The sequence below is a fragment of the Lynx canadensis genome, chromosome F1 (genome assembly GCF_007474595.2).
Source record: "Lynx canadensis isolate LIC74 chromosome F1, mLynCan4.pri.v2, whole genome shotgun sequence".
Taxonomy (NCBI): Eukaryota; Metazoa; Chordata; class Mammalia; order Carnivora; family Felidae; genus Lynx; species Lynx canadensis.
The window spans coordinates 55,161,387-55,177,336 of record NC_044319.2 but is presented as its reverse complement, the minus strand read 5'-3'; the positions used below and the strand labels follow the sequence as shown (position 1 = coordinate 55,177,336).

General features: G+C 34.9%; 1 long non-coding RNA gene across 1 annotated transcript in view; it reads right to left on the bottom strand.

The window, feature by feature from the left end:
• LOC115505475 overlaps positions 1 to 15,052 on the bottom strand; it is a 61,245-nt gene extending 46,193 nt beyond the window's left edge. Inside the window, exon 1 of the long non-coding RNA XR_003966041.1 lies at positions 14,923 to 15,052. This is a non-coding gene — a long non-coding RNA (uncharacterized LOC115505475). The remainder of the gene's footprint in view (positions 1 to 14,922) is intronic.
• Positions 15,053 to 15,950: the final 898 nt, after the last annotated feature.

Genomic DNA, 15,950 nt, shown 5'->3' with positions numbered 1-15,950 from the left:
CTTATAGGCTTTAGCAATATAAATGAACTCCTACTGAATATGTTCACAAATAAAATGGAAGTAATTTTCTTAAAATAATACAAGCATGACATAAAAGTGAAGGAAAAAAGCATATGGTAAATGCTATTTGCTCTTCATTTTATTGCTATAAGAAACGTCATCCCGGTACATGGCATCAAAAAATCTGGACTCAATGTTTCTAGCTCAGTCTTCTAATGACAAATAATTAGATGGGTTAACAAAAGCATACTTTGAAAAAATACATAATAATAATTCTGAATAAATGCACAGAAATGATATTTTATTTACCATGAAAAAATGTAATTTTGGACTAGGATGTAGTTTTTACATTAAGGTTTAATTTTTTTTTAATTTTTTTTAACGTTTATTTATTTTTGAGACAGAGAGAGACAGAGCATGAATGGGGGAGGGTCAGAGAGAGGGAGGCACAGAATCTGAAACAGGCTCCAGGCTCTGAGCCGTCAGCACAGAGCCCGACGCGGGGCTCGAACTCACGGACCGCGAGATCATGACCTGAGCCGAAGTCGGCCGCTTAACCGACTGAGCCACCCAGGCGCCCCTAAGGTTTAATTTTTAAAATACTATACTTGCCAGTCATGCATAACTTCACTTGGCAGAGGGGGTATAGTTAGGAAAAACTTTCCTAAGGAAGTAGAGATCTGGCGTAAGTGACTGTGTGGGTAGACTGGATTCCGAAGAAACCGGGGGTCAGGGAGTCCATGAAATGTTCTGTACTGGGCGTAGGTGTGAGCTGTCTCTGGGATAAGCAAGGACAACAGTTGAAGGAGTAAAACAGCAACTTTTTCCTCTCATGTTTCTTACAGGCAAGTTCCATGACTAAAGGAAGAAGGTAGGGAAAGCAAGACATTTATAGTCCAACAAACGACAACGCATTGCTAGTTAGACAGCATAAGTACCATCTAATTTTCTCTTTGAAATCCACTTATTCTTCAAAGCCTTAGATCATCATCAAGGGACCACATTTTCCAACTGAGGAATTATAGAGGAAGAAATTTAGGTTTTTTTAAATATTCCAATTGTGAGCAGAACCTTTGCGAATAGCTCTTGGAATAGATTTAATAAGAAAGTAAGGTCAACATTTGTATCTTGCCAGTCAACAGTGTGAAGTATTTTCACTACTTTTGTATCTTACTAGTATTTAATCGATACCCTTAGAGTTCGTTGCTGACCAGTCCAGCAAGTCTCACTTTTTAGCCATCTGATATTTCATACTGGTTAAACTCTGAGCACGCTAGCAGATTTAAATTTTTTGCTAAGAGCTGATAACCTTATAATAGCCACCTAAAAAAGCGCTTGTAGTTTAATCCGGAGTTAATGACATTATTTCAGAATGCCACTAGTATAATCAAAGTTACTAACTGTAGAATTCTCAATATCAGTTGGGTAGTATGGTGTCCAGTATCTTTTTAGGATGGATATGAATGTTCAGATAAATAACTCTGTGCCCAACATCTTTGGGAGAAAATATATGGCACTTAGGCATGGTTTGGAAAATATTCAGTTAAGCATATTCAAAGAAATTGTATTCACAATAATTTTCACAATGGAACAGTTTCCTTAAATGAATTCTCAAGCAGGACGCCCATCTCCAGACAGATGAGTGGAGTGCTGAACTTGTCTGCAGGTTACATAAAGTGATATGAAACAATAAGGTAACAAAAGAAGTGTTTGACTTGTCCTTTATTTTTATGGTCTGTGTCACTGCTGGTTTCCTGATCTTTTTTGTAAGAGTTAAAAACAGTATTAAGCACCAACTTGGAAATTTACCAAAAACGATTTTTAAAGCACTGCTTTTTATATTCTGATATAAAAATCAACTGAGGGATACAAAAGGATAGGAAATGTTATCTATGAATTAAAATTCAGCTTGATAGAAAGCTTTCACATATTGTGTTAGAAGTAACATGTTAGATGTCTGATATATTTAAAATTCAATATTTAACTTTTGTAATATTAAAACATGAAATATATATGGTATGGAAAATAAATTTAATAGTAATACAGGGCAAATTAATCTTTTAATGATCTAGGACTCAGTCAATTTATTAATGTTATTTTACTGTTACTGTCTAAATAGCTTTTTTAATGTTAACACATGAACATGGGGCTAATGACGGAGAAATTTTAAATGATAGATACAGAGAGCATTAGAGATTTAGGATATCATTTCAACATTAGTGATCAAAATATACTAATAGAATAATAGAATGGGAAAAGAAACCAAAAGGGTCATAAATATAATAATAACTAAACTGTATGGTGTTTACCATGTTGGGTATTCTAAGTCACTTATACGGTTCCTAATTCTGTCATCATGACAACACTGTGAGTAAGGTAAAATATTTTCCCTTTCCACAGATGAAAAAACTGAGATACAGAGAATTTTTTAAATTTGGTCAAAATTATACACCAAAGTGGCAATTTGAAATGAGAGACTCTGACTCCAAAACATAATCCAATAGGTCTAGTATCATAAGAAGTACAAGAAGAGGAAGAGAATAAAATGGAAAAGAAAGAAAAGGCAGGGCGGAGCGCGGGAGAAAGAAAGAAGCCGCGGAAAAGGAGCACGAAAAAAAGAAAAAAGAAGAATGAGAATATAAGGAAAAAAGAAAAGAGAAGAAGAAAAAGGGAAAAAGAAGGAGAACATAGAAAGGAAAGAAAAAAAGAAAAGGAGAAGAAGAAAAAGAGAGGAGAAAAAGAAAAGAAAAGGAAAAGAAAAAGGAGAGAAAAAGAAGAAGGAGGGAGAAAGGAAAAGAGAAGGAAGAAAGAGGGAGGAGGAGCCCCATCCCCCGCCCCACTTCCTCCTTCTCAGCCTCTACCTCTCCCTTCTCAGGCCTTCTCACTCATTACACTTAAACTTCCTAACCCTCTATGCTTCTCCCCCTCCCCCTCTCCCCCTCCTCCTTCCTCTCCCTCTCCCCCTCCCCTTCCGTCCCCCTCTGTGCTTCTCCCCCTCCTCCTCCCCCTCCTCCTCTATGCATGCCCAGAGAAGAGGCCCTGTGGGAACACAGCAATGAGAAGGCAGCTGTCTATAAGCCAGATTCCTCACCAGAAGCCACCCCTGCCAGCACCTTGATCTTGGTTCTTCCAGCCTGTGAGAAAGTAAATGTCTGATGTTTAAGCCACCCAGTCTGTGGTGTTTTATGGTAACCTGAATAAACTAAACAATACAATAACAAAAACACATGTGAACAACAAAAAAATGACTATATAACAAGAGAAAGTTGGAAAATAAATGAGAGAAGAACTCTTGCACACTAACAATCAAATAACAAACAGATACTTAGGAATAAACCTAGTAACAATGTGAAGACTCTATGTGGAAAAAAAGCTATAATTTTTATTGACAGAGTGCGCTCTTCGAGAAGAAAGGACAACTGCATTAAAATCAAGATAATGTTCATTAAAACTGTAATGTTACACTTAGCTGATTGGCAAAACATTTTAATTTTTTTTAACGTTTATTCATTTTTTGATAGAGACAGACAGAGCGTGAGTGGGGGAGGGGCAAAGAGAGAGGGAGACACAGAATCTGAAGCAGCCTCCAGGCTCTGAACTGACAGCACAGAGCCCAAAGCGGGGCTTGAACTCACGGACCGCGAGATCATGACTTGAGCCGAAGTCGGCCGCTCAACTGAGTGAGCCACGAGGGTGCCCCTGATTGGCAAAACATTTTCAAGTTAACAATAATACATGTTGTCAGGAATACTGGATATCCCTTTATTACCCTAAATCTGTAGAACCTTTTGAAAAATAAGTTCTTATGAACAAATGTAAAGATGGACATATCCTACAAACAGTAATACCTTTCATACAGGAGCCAGGAGATATGTAAGAGAGCAGGTGTAACACTCATAACAGCATGGTTTCCTAGAGCAAAAAAGCTATAACGAACCCATATTCATCTCCAGTAAAATGGATAAATTGTGGCAAACTGATGTATGAAATACTTTACATCAGTGAAAAAGAATGAAATGTAGCTATATAGCAAGTTGTTAAAAAAAAACACATGGTATAATTTACACACCTATAAAAAGACGTATATATAAAGTGCCTAATCATGCAAAACTAGCTGCTTAGGCATATAAATATATGTAATAAAAGTATAGATCAAAGTGAAGAAATTATTAAAAATTTAGGATAGCAGATACCTCTAGTTAGGAACCGAAAGCACAGAATCATTAAGTAAGACTCCAAATAATAGGAGTATTTTTTTCTGTAAGTCAGGTGGAGAGTACATTGTGCCATTATTATTATAAATAATATTCTGGTGTCTGTATCTGCTTGACACATAATTGAGGTAACATTTTAAAAACATACAATATATAAAACTGTAAGTGTGGTGCATACAATAGAAACGTTAATATAAAATGATAGAAAGTCTAGGAGCACCTGGGTGGCTCAGTTGCTTAAGCGTCTGACTCTTGATTTCAGCTCAAGTCATGATCTTACCATCCTGAGTCCCAACCCAGAGCTGGGCTCCCAGCTGGGCCTGGAGCCTGCTTCAGACTTTCTAAACCTCTCCCCCTCTGCCCCTCCCCTGCTCTTTCTGTCTCTTTAAAAAAGAAAAAAAAAATCTACAAAAATCCCAAAGTAAATAAAATAGTAACTAAATGAAGAGAATAATAAAAATAATAGCATTGCTAACCATAAGAAACAATGTAATAAATAGTATTAAGGGAACTTAGTAGCTATTTGTAAAAATGTAAAACTGAATCATCATCACACAAGAAGAAATTTCAAATCAATTGATACTATATTAAGGTAACGAATTATTTAATATTTAGAAAAACTTTACAAGGGTATCTTAGGTAAGAACCATTCCCCTCTAAAATAACCGCACAGAATTAATAGACAATTTAAATTAATAGACAATTTGTTACTTAGCAAAAATTATCCCAACATTTGAGATAGAGAAAGGGTCAGTACTTTAATTTCTGGCAATACAGCAAATAGAAGTTCGGGAGGTTTGTTTCACTTAAAATTTCTGGATAAAAGATTTTAAGATCTTTAAAAAAATTTTTTTAACGTTTATTTATTTTTGAGAAAGAGAGAGAGTGTCAGCAGGAGAGGGACAGAGAGAGAGGGAGAGACACAGAATCCCAAGCAGGCCCCCGGCTCTGAGCTGTCAGCACAGAGCCTGACATGGGGCTCCAACTCACAAACCATGAGATCATGACCTGAGCCAAAGTTGGATGCTTAACCGAGTGAGCCACCAAGATGCCCCAAGATTCTAAGATCTTTTTAATATACAGATGACCTGGAAGAAAACACAAGGGATTCTCTGGAAGAAAGAATTGACAAGAAAGTGCAAATCTCGTGAGGGCCACAGTCAGTGTTTGTCTCGAGGTATGTATTTATTTACAGACTCTTAGAGTTTGGGTGTAACATGGTACACGATCAAGCAACTGACAACTGGGCGGCAGCAGAGTGTGAAGTTACACTGGAGAACTCCGTATAAATGCAGCACTCCTGAAAAATGACATTCTCTGAAGATGAACGAGAAAAGGAAAATGACCCTAGGAGGGAGACCTTGCCATATGTCCCTGTCTCATTCTTGGCTGTCGGTTTCCTCTGGAGACAGAGGAAAAAAAAAAGTCTTTCCTGCGAGTTCCTAACAATGAACTTGTCCTCATATAGGTGTGGATGTCAAACCAAAGTTCAGTTCACAGAGGTCCCAGGTGGGCAGTACCATGAAGCTTTTGGTAGAAACAAACAGAAACCATTTCCGAAGAAATGTACCTTAAACCAGGCATCAAAAAATTCCCATACATAACACTCCAAGGAACAAAAACTCATAATCCAAAAATTAAGACAATAGAAAATGTTAAATGAAAACCATTTTAAATAACAAAAAGAAGGCTGTCGATGAAAAAATCCATCATGACTCACAGTTGACTGAACATCAAACTTTGGAATTATATAATGAAAACAACCTTTGGGCTAATTGCTGGCAGCCACAAAAGTTATTTATTTATTTATTTATTTATTTATTTATTTATTTATTTAGAGGAGGAGCAGAGAGAGAGAGAGAGAGAGAGAGAGAGAGAATCTCAAGCATGTTCTGCATTGTCAGCACATGGCCAAATGTGGGGCTTGATCTTATGAATGGTGAGATCATGACCTGAGCCAAAATCAAGATTAGGGAGCTTAACCAATGTAGCCACCCATGCGCTCCAATTATTATTATTATTTTTATTTTTTTACATTTATTTATCCTTGAGAGACAGAGAGAGATAGAGTATGAGTGGGGGAGGAGCAGAAAGAGAAGGAGACACAGAATCTGAAGCGGGCTCCAGGCTCTGAACAAGCTGTCTAGCACAGAGCCCAACATGGGGCTCGAACCCACGAGCTGTGAGATCATGACCTGAGCCAAAGTCATGAGCTTAACCAACTGAGCCACCTAAGCGCCCCACCAAAAATAATTTTTTAAGAGAATTAAAAGAATAAAAAATGAACAGGGCAGTATCAAAATTGACCAGACTCACTTGAAAAAGAAAAAAAAAAAAGTAGAGTGTGTATAAATAAATAAAAAAAAAAAATTGAGACTAGAAATCCCATGGATTTAACAACAGAGTACACACAACTGAAGACAGACATACAAAATAGTTTTAATAAAAGTATACAACAATCAACATGAAGAGACAAGGCAAAGAAAAACATGAAATAAAGGTTACAATACATCACATATATAGAAAACATATCAAATCAGAATTCCAGAAAATTTAGAGAAGAGGAAGAAATACTAAACTTTGAAGATGATATAGTGGCTGAGATTTTTCCAATTTGGTAAAAGATATTATAAATCAAGGAACCCAAAGAATTCCAAGCAGGATAAATAAGAAAAAAAACCTACCTCGAAAGCAAGTGTTCATGTATATAATTAAAAAAAAATAATAGAGAAAAAACAAGCTAATGAAAAGAAACATGGGCAAAAGACGTAAACATGTAACTTATAGAGCAAGTGACTAATGATCTGAAAAGATTTTTAGGATAAATTTTTATCAAAGTAATGTAAAATTTTCAAGATGCCATTTTCATTTGTAAAATTAATGATGATAAACGATGCTCAGAATTGATGAGATGCAGGACAATGGAAGCTCACATAAATTTCTAGGTGGACATGCAAATGAGATTACTCTTTCTGTCAGACATTTGGGAAGATGAATCAAAAGCCTTAAAAACATGCATGCTCTTTTTTAACCCAAGGTTTCTAAACAGCGGCATGAGTGACATTTTAGGGAAATAGTTCTTTGTTGTGGGGGGCTGTCTTGTGCATTATAGTAAATTTAGGAGTGCAGAGCCTCAAGGTGGGTGGTACTAGAATCCTGTAGCACCCCCTCGCACCCAGTGTCACAGCCACAAATGTGTCTATACGTTGCCCAAACTGCAAAATCGCCTGTGGGAGAGAATGGCGGCTTTAAACACATTTGTAGGCAAAGGCTGAGCTGCGGGAGCGCTGCCCTCAGCACTGCTTCCGAATATGAACATTCAAAAAGATTAATTTAAGAGACAAATTAATATGAAATCACAGGAATTGGTTAAATAATAATATAGACACAGCACAGTAAAATTTATTCATGCTAACTTCTTCCACCTTTTAAAAAGGATACTTTACTATGTATTTCCCTATAGCTATTGCCCTATAAACCTCTCTTCTCCCTTTCACAGCCAAACTTATTCAAATAATTATCTACATTTGATCTCTCCCTTACCCCACCCGCCAACCCCATTTTTTTAGTCCTTCTCAAGCTACTACAGTCCGGCTTAGTTCCTCATATGGTCATTGAATTAGCTCTTGCTAAGTAACCAATGACTTTCATTTCTCTAAATCTATGGAGCTTTTTTTAATCTTCACTTTCTTCAACTTCATAGCATCACTGGCCATGGTTTATCACTCTTACTGCATTATCTTTCCTTGACTTCTTTGATAAGCATATTCTTTTGGTTTTCTTCACGTTTACCTCCTTGACTGCTCGTCTTACTCCAAATGGCCATTAAACGTCAGCACTCCTCAAAACTTCTAGCCGCCCTCTCATTACTCTGTGGTTTTACTTTAGGCTATTTCGCTCATTTTCATGATTTCAAGGATTATTTATGAACCGAATTTACTAAATTTTATTTATGAACCAGATCTACTCGATTTTGTGACTCTCGTCAAAGCTGTTGTTTGAAGCAACAGACATGTATATTCAGCTATTTATTTAACATTTCTACTTGGATGAGTCAAAGCCATCTCAAACCCAAACATGTACAAGATTGAACTCAAGATTCCTTCCCTACAGTTGCCCCGCAAACTCTGATCCTTTTCTTTTCCCAATCTCAGTGAATAGTATCACTAAAAATTCAGTTTGTCCCTTGCAGAAACTTAGGAGTAATCAGAAAACTTTGTTTTTTCTTAGTTTATCACATCCAATTCATTTTCAATTTTAACATTATGTGTATTCCTGACACTTCTAAAATTAATTCACATCTCTACAAATTTACTGTCACTCTTGTAGAATAAACTATACATTTTCTTCAGGGCAGTTTGACAATATATAACAAAAGCCTTAATAATGTGCTAGACTCTTACCAAAAAGACAAGGGATAATAATAAGTGTTGGTGAGGACATAGAGAAAAGGGGACCCTTATGTATTGTTCATGGCAACGTGAATTGGTACAGCCCTTATGGAAAACATTATGAAGTTCCTCAAAAAATCAAAAATAGAACTACTGTATCACTCAGCAATCCCACTTCTGGATATATAACCAAAGGAAATGAAATCACTTCTCAAAGAGGTAAATGCACCTTCATGTTCACTACAGGTAACTCACAATAGTCAAGACATGGAAACAACCTATGTGTGCACTGATGAATGAATGGTTAAAGAAAATGTGACATGATACACACACACACACACACACACACACACAAGCATATCATTCAGCAATAAAAAAGGAAATTCTGCTATTTGAGACAACATGGATGAACCCTGAGGGCATTATACTAAGTGAAATAAGTCAGAGAAAGACAAATACTATATAATTTCACTTATATATGAAATCTATACTAGTTTAACTCCTAGAAACAGAGTAGATTGGTGACTACCAGGGACTGGGGATGGAGAAAATGAAGCAATATTGGTTAAAGGGAGCAAGTTTCAGTTTTAAGATGAATAAGTTCTAGAGAACTAATGTTGCTAAGAGAGTATGTCTTAGATGCTCTCACCACACACAAATATCCCTTTGACTTCTCCATGCCAAACCTGCAGACATAGCCAGAATGACACTTGAGTAAGTACTGTTCATGCTAATTCTCGTGTTCATATAATAGTGCCAACACTTCCATAATGCCTAAGATCAAAATCAGCCTCTTTCTAAGACATCAACAATATTCACTCGTTACATTTGCAGTCATTCTGGGGCTCCAAATTCTGGTAAACCTCCTTTTTTGCCAAGTCAGATAAAGACATCATCAGGAGGTCACAGAAAGAAATTAAAGCTGTGATCCTATACCTAGGGATTAGGGCAAAAGTCTAGAAGCCTAAAATTTTCGCTGATACATTAACCTAATTTCCAACAACAACAAGATAAATAGAGGCATTTGAGGTTTTATTTTTTTAAATTAAGGTTAAGAGATTAACTGCAGAGAAGTGCAGATAACATACTCCAAGATCTTTGTCATTGAAGAATTCCTCAATTAGTAACTACGCAAAGAAGACTAGCATATGTTGACTTTTTGGAGACAAACTTAAAGAAGAACTTCTAATAAAGTTCAAGAATCACATTGGGACCAAAAATTGTCAAAAGAAAAATTTTACAGGCGAGCTATAAAACCTCTCACTGTCAAACAAAGATTCTGTCCTATACCATGCAGTACAGCTGCACATGTAGGGCAAACTGCTTACCTGGGGTAACGTAAATCTTACAGATCGCAGAAGGAAATGTTTGCCAGAGTCTCTTTAGAGCTGTACAGTTATTAATAATCTGACGGAAAGATCTCTCAATCCCAGACTCTACTGCAGTTACAAAATAAAAGTTTTTTTAATAGCTTACTATGCTTTATGAAAATGTGTTCTATTATGATTGTTCGTCACTCAAATGTAACATTTTGGACTTAAATGCAAATTAAGCCCTTAGGTTAATAATCATAGACTAATACGGTCAGATTTTAGCTACTGAAAATCTTGGATATATCACTGCACCCATTACTTTCAGTCACAAGTTAAAATTCACATCAGAAATCCTTTGTAAAAGCATAACTGAAAATTACTACACAATACAATAAATCTATCAGAAACAAGGCAGTGATTAAAAAACATAGATAGTGTAAATACACATATTTTAAGATTATTCCATAGGTTAAATATTATTTTAATAAATAATATTTGGCTCTGTCCTGTTTTCTAAAATACATAAAAATGAGTATAATAAATACATACATATGCAAATGCATCTATAGATCTGTAATAAAAATTATTTAAACCCCTATTTTTCCTGAGGCCTACTGACTTCAAGAAGACTAATACGAGGGTAACCACAGGAAAAAAAAAAATTGAAGCATTTCGGTCCCTGGTGCATTGTGAGAGAGAAAGAGAGAGAGAGAGAGAGAAAAAAAACACTTAAACTGAATACTTGATTATTGAAGGCCAACCTCATAAGCAAAATGTTTTCCCTCAATTACACCTAATTATTTAATTGTTTACATTTACTAATGAAACGAAACAAAACAAACAACTGTAAGGGGCTGTTTTTCAGCAAGTAAGTAATCATCAATCAACATGTACAGAAAGATTCTTAAAATTATATGAAGCTGGTCTGTTGAAATAGAATGGCATATTTTATCCCAATCAATGCATAAAAGTAAAATTATCCATAACTGAGGCATGTTTCTCTGCTGTACAGTTCAGCTGTAATGATCCCCACACACTGCACTTGCACATCAATTATGATAATCATAATCACGGTCGTTAAGCTGAATGTTCATTATTATCAGGATGCTGGTGACAGCAGATTCAATCACCGGGTGCAATGGGCAAGCAGTCACAGTCCCACCCAAGTTTCTGCAGACAGCGATGTGCCACATTAAATCTCTGATGTGTTCCACATCCCACTCCATTCCAAAAGCTGTAGACGGTAAAGGTCAACTTTATGTTCTGTGCAATATGCTTAGGTTCTCTAAATTAATTCTTCGGAGTACTAGATATTTTTATGCTTTGTAGCTTATGAAATCCTGTTTAGGACGAAAATGTATGTGAAAATAACAAAAAAGGGCTGCCCTACTGTTGTAATTCACCTACAATAAGGCATATGAAGAAAGGCTCTATGAACATGAGCCGTCTTAAAAGTCTCTTCCTGAACTCTGCAAACATGGGAAAACATGAAATCGTTCCATTAAAATCAATTGTTTAAAATGCATATGAGAACTCATTCCAATTTAGATAAAGGCCTTAGACTATTACTTCTGCTTCAGTAAATATGAATGTTTTGACAACCGAAAGAATGTTTCTAGTACACTGTATTTTTGTATTGTCCAACTCTTTTAGATCTACCCAAATAGATTAAATTAATAGTGACTGACTGGTATATACTCCTTATTGAACTTCACTTTTATTTTAAAGATTGATATCAGCATGACAAAGGATTTATAAATACAAATTATTTACCTGAACTTAAAAAGTTTGACCATTTAAGACACAGGCCTACCAATCTAACAACTTAAGTTGGAGCATTTTATGAATAGATTAAAGAAATATGCGTAAGTGATATGATATGTTTTATTATATTTTTTCTTATAGATTTCCATGCTTTTAAGAAAAATAATATATATGTTAGTTTTCATTATTGATTTTCATACTATGAAGAAAAAACTGTACTATTTGCTCTCCATGTGTTGACTTTGTGATGTCCTTGTATAGTGTTATTTGTATCAACAGCATTAAACATAAAACTAAAATACCAAATAATATTTTATATTTAATTGAGTTAATGTGAATGTGATTAGAGAAACAGTATCTAATTAACATTTGATTTTCTCTCAACTGATACCTTTCAACATCGTGTAACAAATCATTTGAAAATTATAACCTCCATGCCTATAGAAGATAGAAGAGAAAGGGATGATCTTAAAACATGATGGAAAATGTGGAGAAACAGGAACCACCTATATTTAATTGAGCTGTTTCTTGGCTGAAATCAATTTACTGCTTTCAACTCAATGTCATGTACATTTAAATGTTTGTAAACAGTCTGTCTTCCCACAGAAGAAGCACAAACCAGGTCAGCTTTCCTTCTTCAATATTTGGAGCTTAATAACTCTAGCTTCCCTAAAACTATCCTTACTCCACTAATAATGAATAAATTGTTAACTACAACCTCAGTAATCAAGAAAAAAGTTTTATAAAAATAAAGAAAAAGAAGCCTACCTTTAGTAGTTTACTGGACCCAATTCTCACTCAAATCACTTAATATCAAGTCAAAATATAAATTATGTCTAATAGTTGTAAGATTTAACATATAAACAACAAAATGTCTCCCCCTATATTGTGCGGATTACATTAGCCACACAGAAGAATGATTTGTTTATTTAATATGGTTATTTGAAGAGGTTAGAAAGTAGTAAGAAATAAGGAAGAAATGGAGAGAAGAAGGAATTTCAATTTGTTTTTAGTATTTTTCTACATGGTTTTATGTAGCGTTAAGTAGATTCATGATTTAATCAGATTTTTTTTTTTCAATGTATGAAATTTATTGTCAAATTGGTTTCCATACAACACCCAGGCTTTAAAATCCCTACACGTTTCCATCTTAATTTTGGGGGCCTACAAGAACAATTATTTGTCATTAACTTTTAAAGTATGTATACTTTCTAAAAGTATGCAGAGGCACACAATGATTCCTCAAAAGAACAAAATAAACTATTTTTCACTTTAGCGAGTAACCAAAAGTCTCTGTATGTCCATGAAGTTGCTTACTTCAGTAAGACAAATGCATATTCTTTTTTTTAATGTTTTTATTTATTTATTTGAGAGAAAGCGTGTGTCTGCACGTGAGAGAAAGCCAGTGCGGGGGAGGGGCGGAAAGAGACAGAGGGAAGGAGAGAATCTTAAGCAGGCTCCATGCTTAGCCTTGAGCCTGACCAGGGGCTCAATCCCACCACTGTGAGATCATAACCTAAGTAGATATCAGGAGTCAGACATTTAACCCACTGAGCCACCCAGGCACCCCAGATAAATGCATATTCTTGGAATGTCAGAATGTATGAGGTGAATCTGTCATATAAAACCAAAAGAACCGTATTATTTTAGGAAAGAAACATTTGCACAAGAATCTTTCTTACTGTAAAGTAGCTTAATGTCCTAAGGTAAGTCATTTATGTTTTAAAGAAATGAACACTTCCTTGAATTAAATAAAATGGTGAGAGAGCATAAGAGCAAAAGATGTTTATGTCAAATAGAAATAAGATGTAGATCATATTATGCACATTCAAAATATGAAATTAAATAGTTTGAAAATTATATTTAGCTTATATTCTAAATGGTTGCATATTAGGTAAAAGCAAATGCCTAGAATACATCATCACCAAATATTTAGGTTTGCCAATCAAGGAGTTAGGAAGAACTACTCACTGTACACATTCCTTATGCTGTGGAATTATTATTTAGTATTTTAGAGATCATTTTTTAAGAAAGATGACTTAGTAGGTGAAAAGAAAAAGGCACTTTCTAAAGAATCCACAGCATTCCCCAGTAACTTACCCTTGGTAATCCCATGGTTACAATATCCTAAAAAAAGACTTTTTCTTAGAGTTTAGTAAAATAAAGAAAGATCTCATTTTTCTTAAGGGTCTAACATGTTTCTTCCTCTTGAGTAATGAGGATATGTCTATAACTTGTGTTTTCCTCTTCATCTTCGCCATCTATAAGCTGAAATTCCTGCTGCCACTGCAGTCATGTTCCCTTTATTTTGTGAGCATAGACAACTGTTCTCATTTAAGATCACTTTCTCTTATTTTTATTTCTCAAATATAACCTTTGCTGTATTTGCCTTTTAGTATGGTGCCTTAAATCCTTTTGGAAGGAGGCCGTGTGTAAATGAATAAATCCTCATTGACAGACTATTAATAGAACCAGTATGTCTAATATACTATATAGACCTCAGTGGCTTTAACCCTTTTCCAAAAAGTCACTTACAACTTCACTTTATCTGTGTAATTATTTTTGTAATTAAGTTACAGTTTCTGTTAGATAATAGGACAAACACACAGTAGCAACTTTCATTGGCCTCATATTATACAAGAAACCTTGGTGTTTTTCCTCTTTAGAAATTTTTATGTAAATGCTAACAAATATAACTCTGGAGTCATTTAATATTTATTTGCCTCTTCTTTTCTATATCATATTATATATTCCTATCTATCTATCTATCTATCTATCCATCTATCATCTATCTATCTATCATCTATCTATCTATCCATCTATCCATCCATCTATGTATCCATCTATGTATCCATCTATCTAGCTATCCATCTATCTATCATCTACTTCTCCATCTATCCACATACAGAGGTTGAGAGAAAACAACCAAGCGCTGATCTCCGTGCCTGAGAAGTGGACTCTACTCTGTAATCGCAGATTCAAACTTTGACCCTGACTGGCTTTGGCAAAGCCATGATGCATGTCAGAGATCATAGGGTGGCTGACATATAACACTAAAAAACAAAAACACAAACCTTTCACTGCCACAAGTCGGCAGTGTCATGTATACATAAAATAGCTATAAATAATTTTATAACCAGGAAAGTGTTAGCTGCAATGAGAATATTTATATTTGTTGCAATTGGTGCATATTTTTAGCCTTTCCAAAGGAACATCATTTTTAAATGTTCACCAACTTACCTTGTCACAGATCCATTTCTTAGGATTTTCATCCCTAAAATGTTGACTTCCGTAAGAATTGGGACCATACTTGCTTGATGAATGCATTAATGGGATGTACTTTTTATTTTTATGGTAGGAAGAAAATGGCAAAAACCTGAAAGAATATTTAAGTGATATTGTTAATTTTATATCTACAGATATTTGATTTAAAAAATTAGAATTAAGAGAAGTACTAAAGCATAGTGAAAATAAAACATGGCTTGGAATCAGAATACCTGGATTCCACTTCAACCTCTGCCACTATCTCTGTTACTAACTTTTATGAATCTTCATGTCTCATTCAGTAAATGGAGATACCAAAACTTTTCTCACAGAATTTTTTATAAGTTTCAAATATCTTGGAAATATAGAAAAATTTTAATAAACTTATTAATGATGCCAAGTAACTTACTTAAAATTTATTGTGTGAACAAAAACTTTCTTAATTTAAAAATGGTATCCAAAAATGAAAAGGATGCCCAGTATAAAAAATTCTCATTGAAATGGGTTGTCTTCAAATATACTTTCCTTTTTTTATTGAGGTATAATTGACAAGCACGGTTATATCAGTGTCAGATGTATAGTATAATTCAATATTTGTATATATTGTGAAATGATCATCACAGGTCTAGTTAATATCTGTCACCATACACGGTTACAGAATTTTTTTTCTTGTGATGAGAATTTTTTAAGATTCATTCTCTTAGCAACTTTCAAATATGCCATACAGTATTATAAATGAGAGCATTATGCTGTACATTACATCCCAATAACTTACTTATTTTATAACTGGAATTTTGCACCTTTTTGACTCTCTCCACTCATTTCATCCACCTGCCCTCCGCCCCCTATCTCTGGCAACCACCAATCTGTTCTCGGTTATCTACCAGAACTTTTTTTTTTTTTTAAGATTTCACATATAAGTCAGATCATATGGTATTTGTCTCTGTCTGACTTATCTCGATTAGCATAATGCCTTCAAAGTCCATGCATGTTGTTGCAAATGG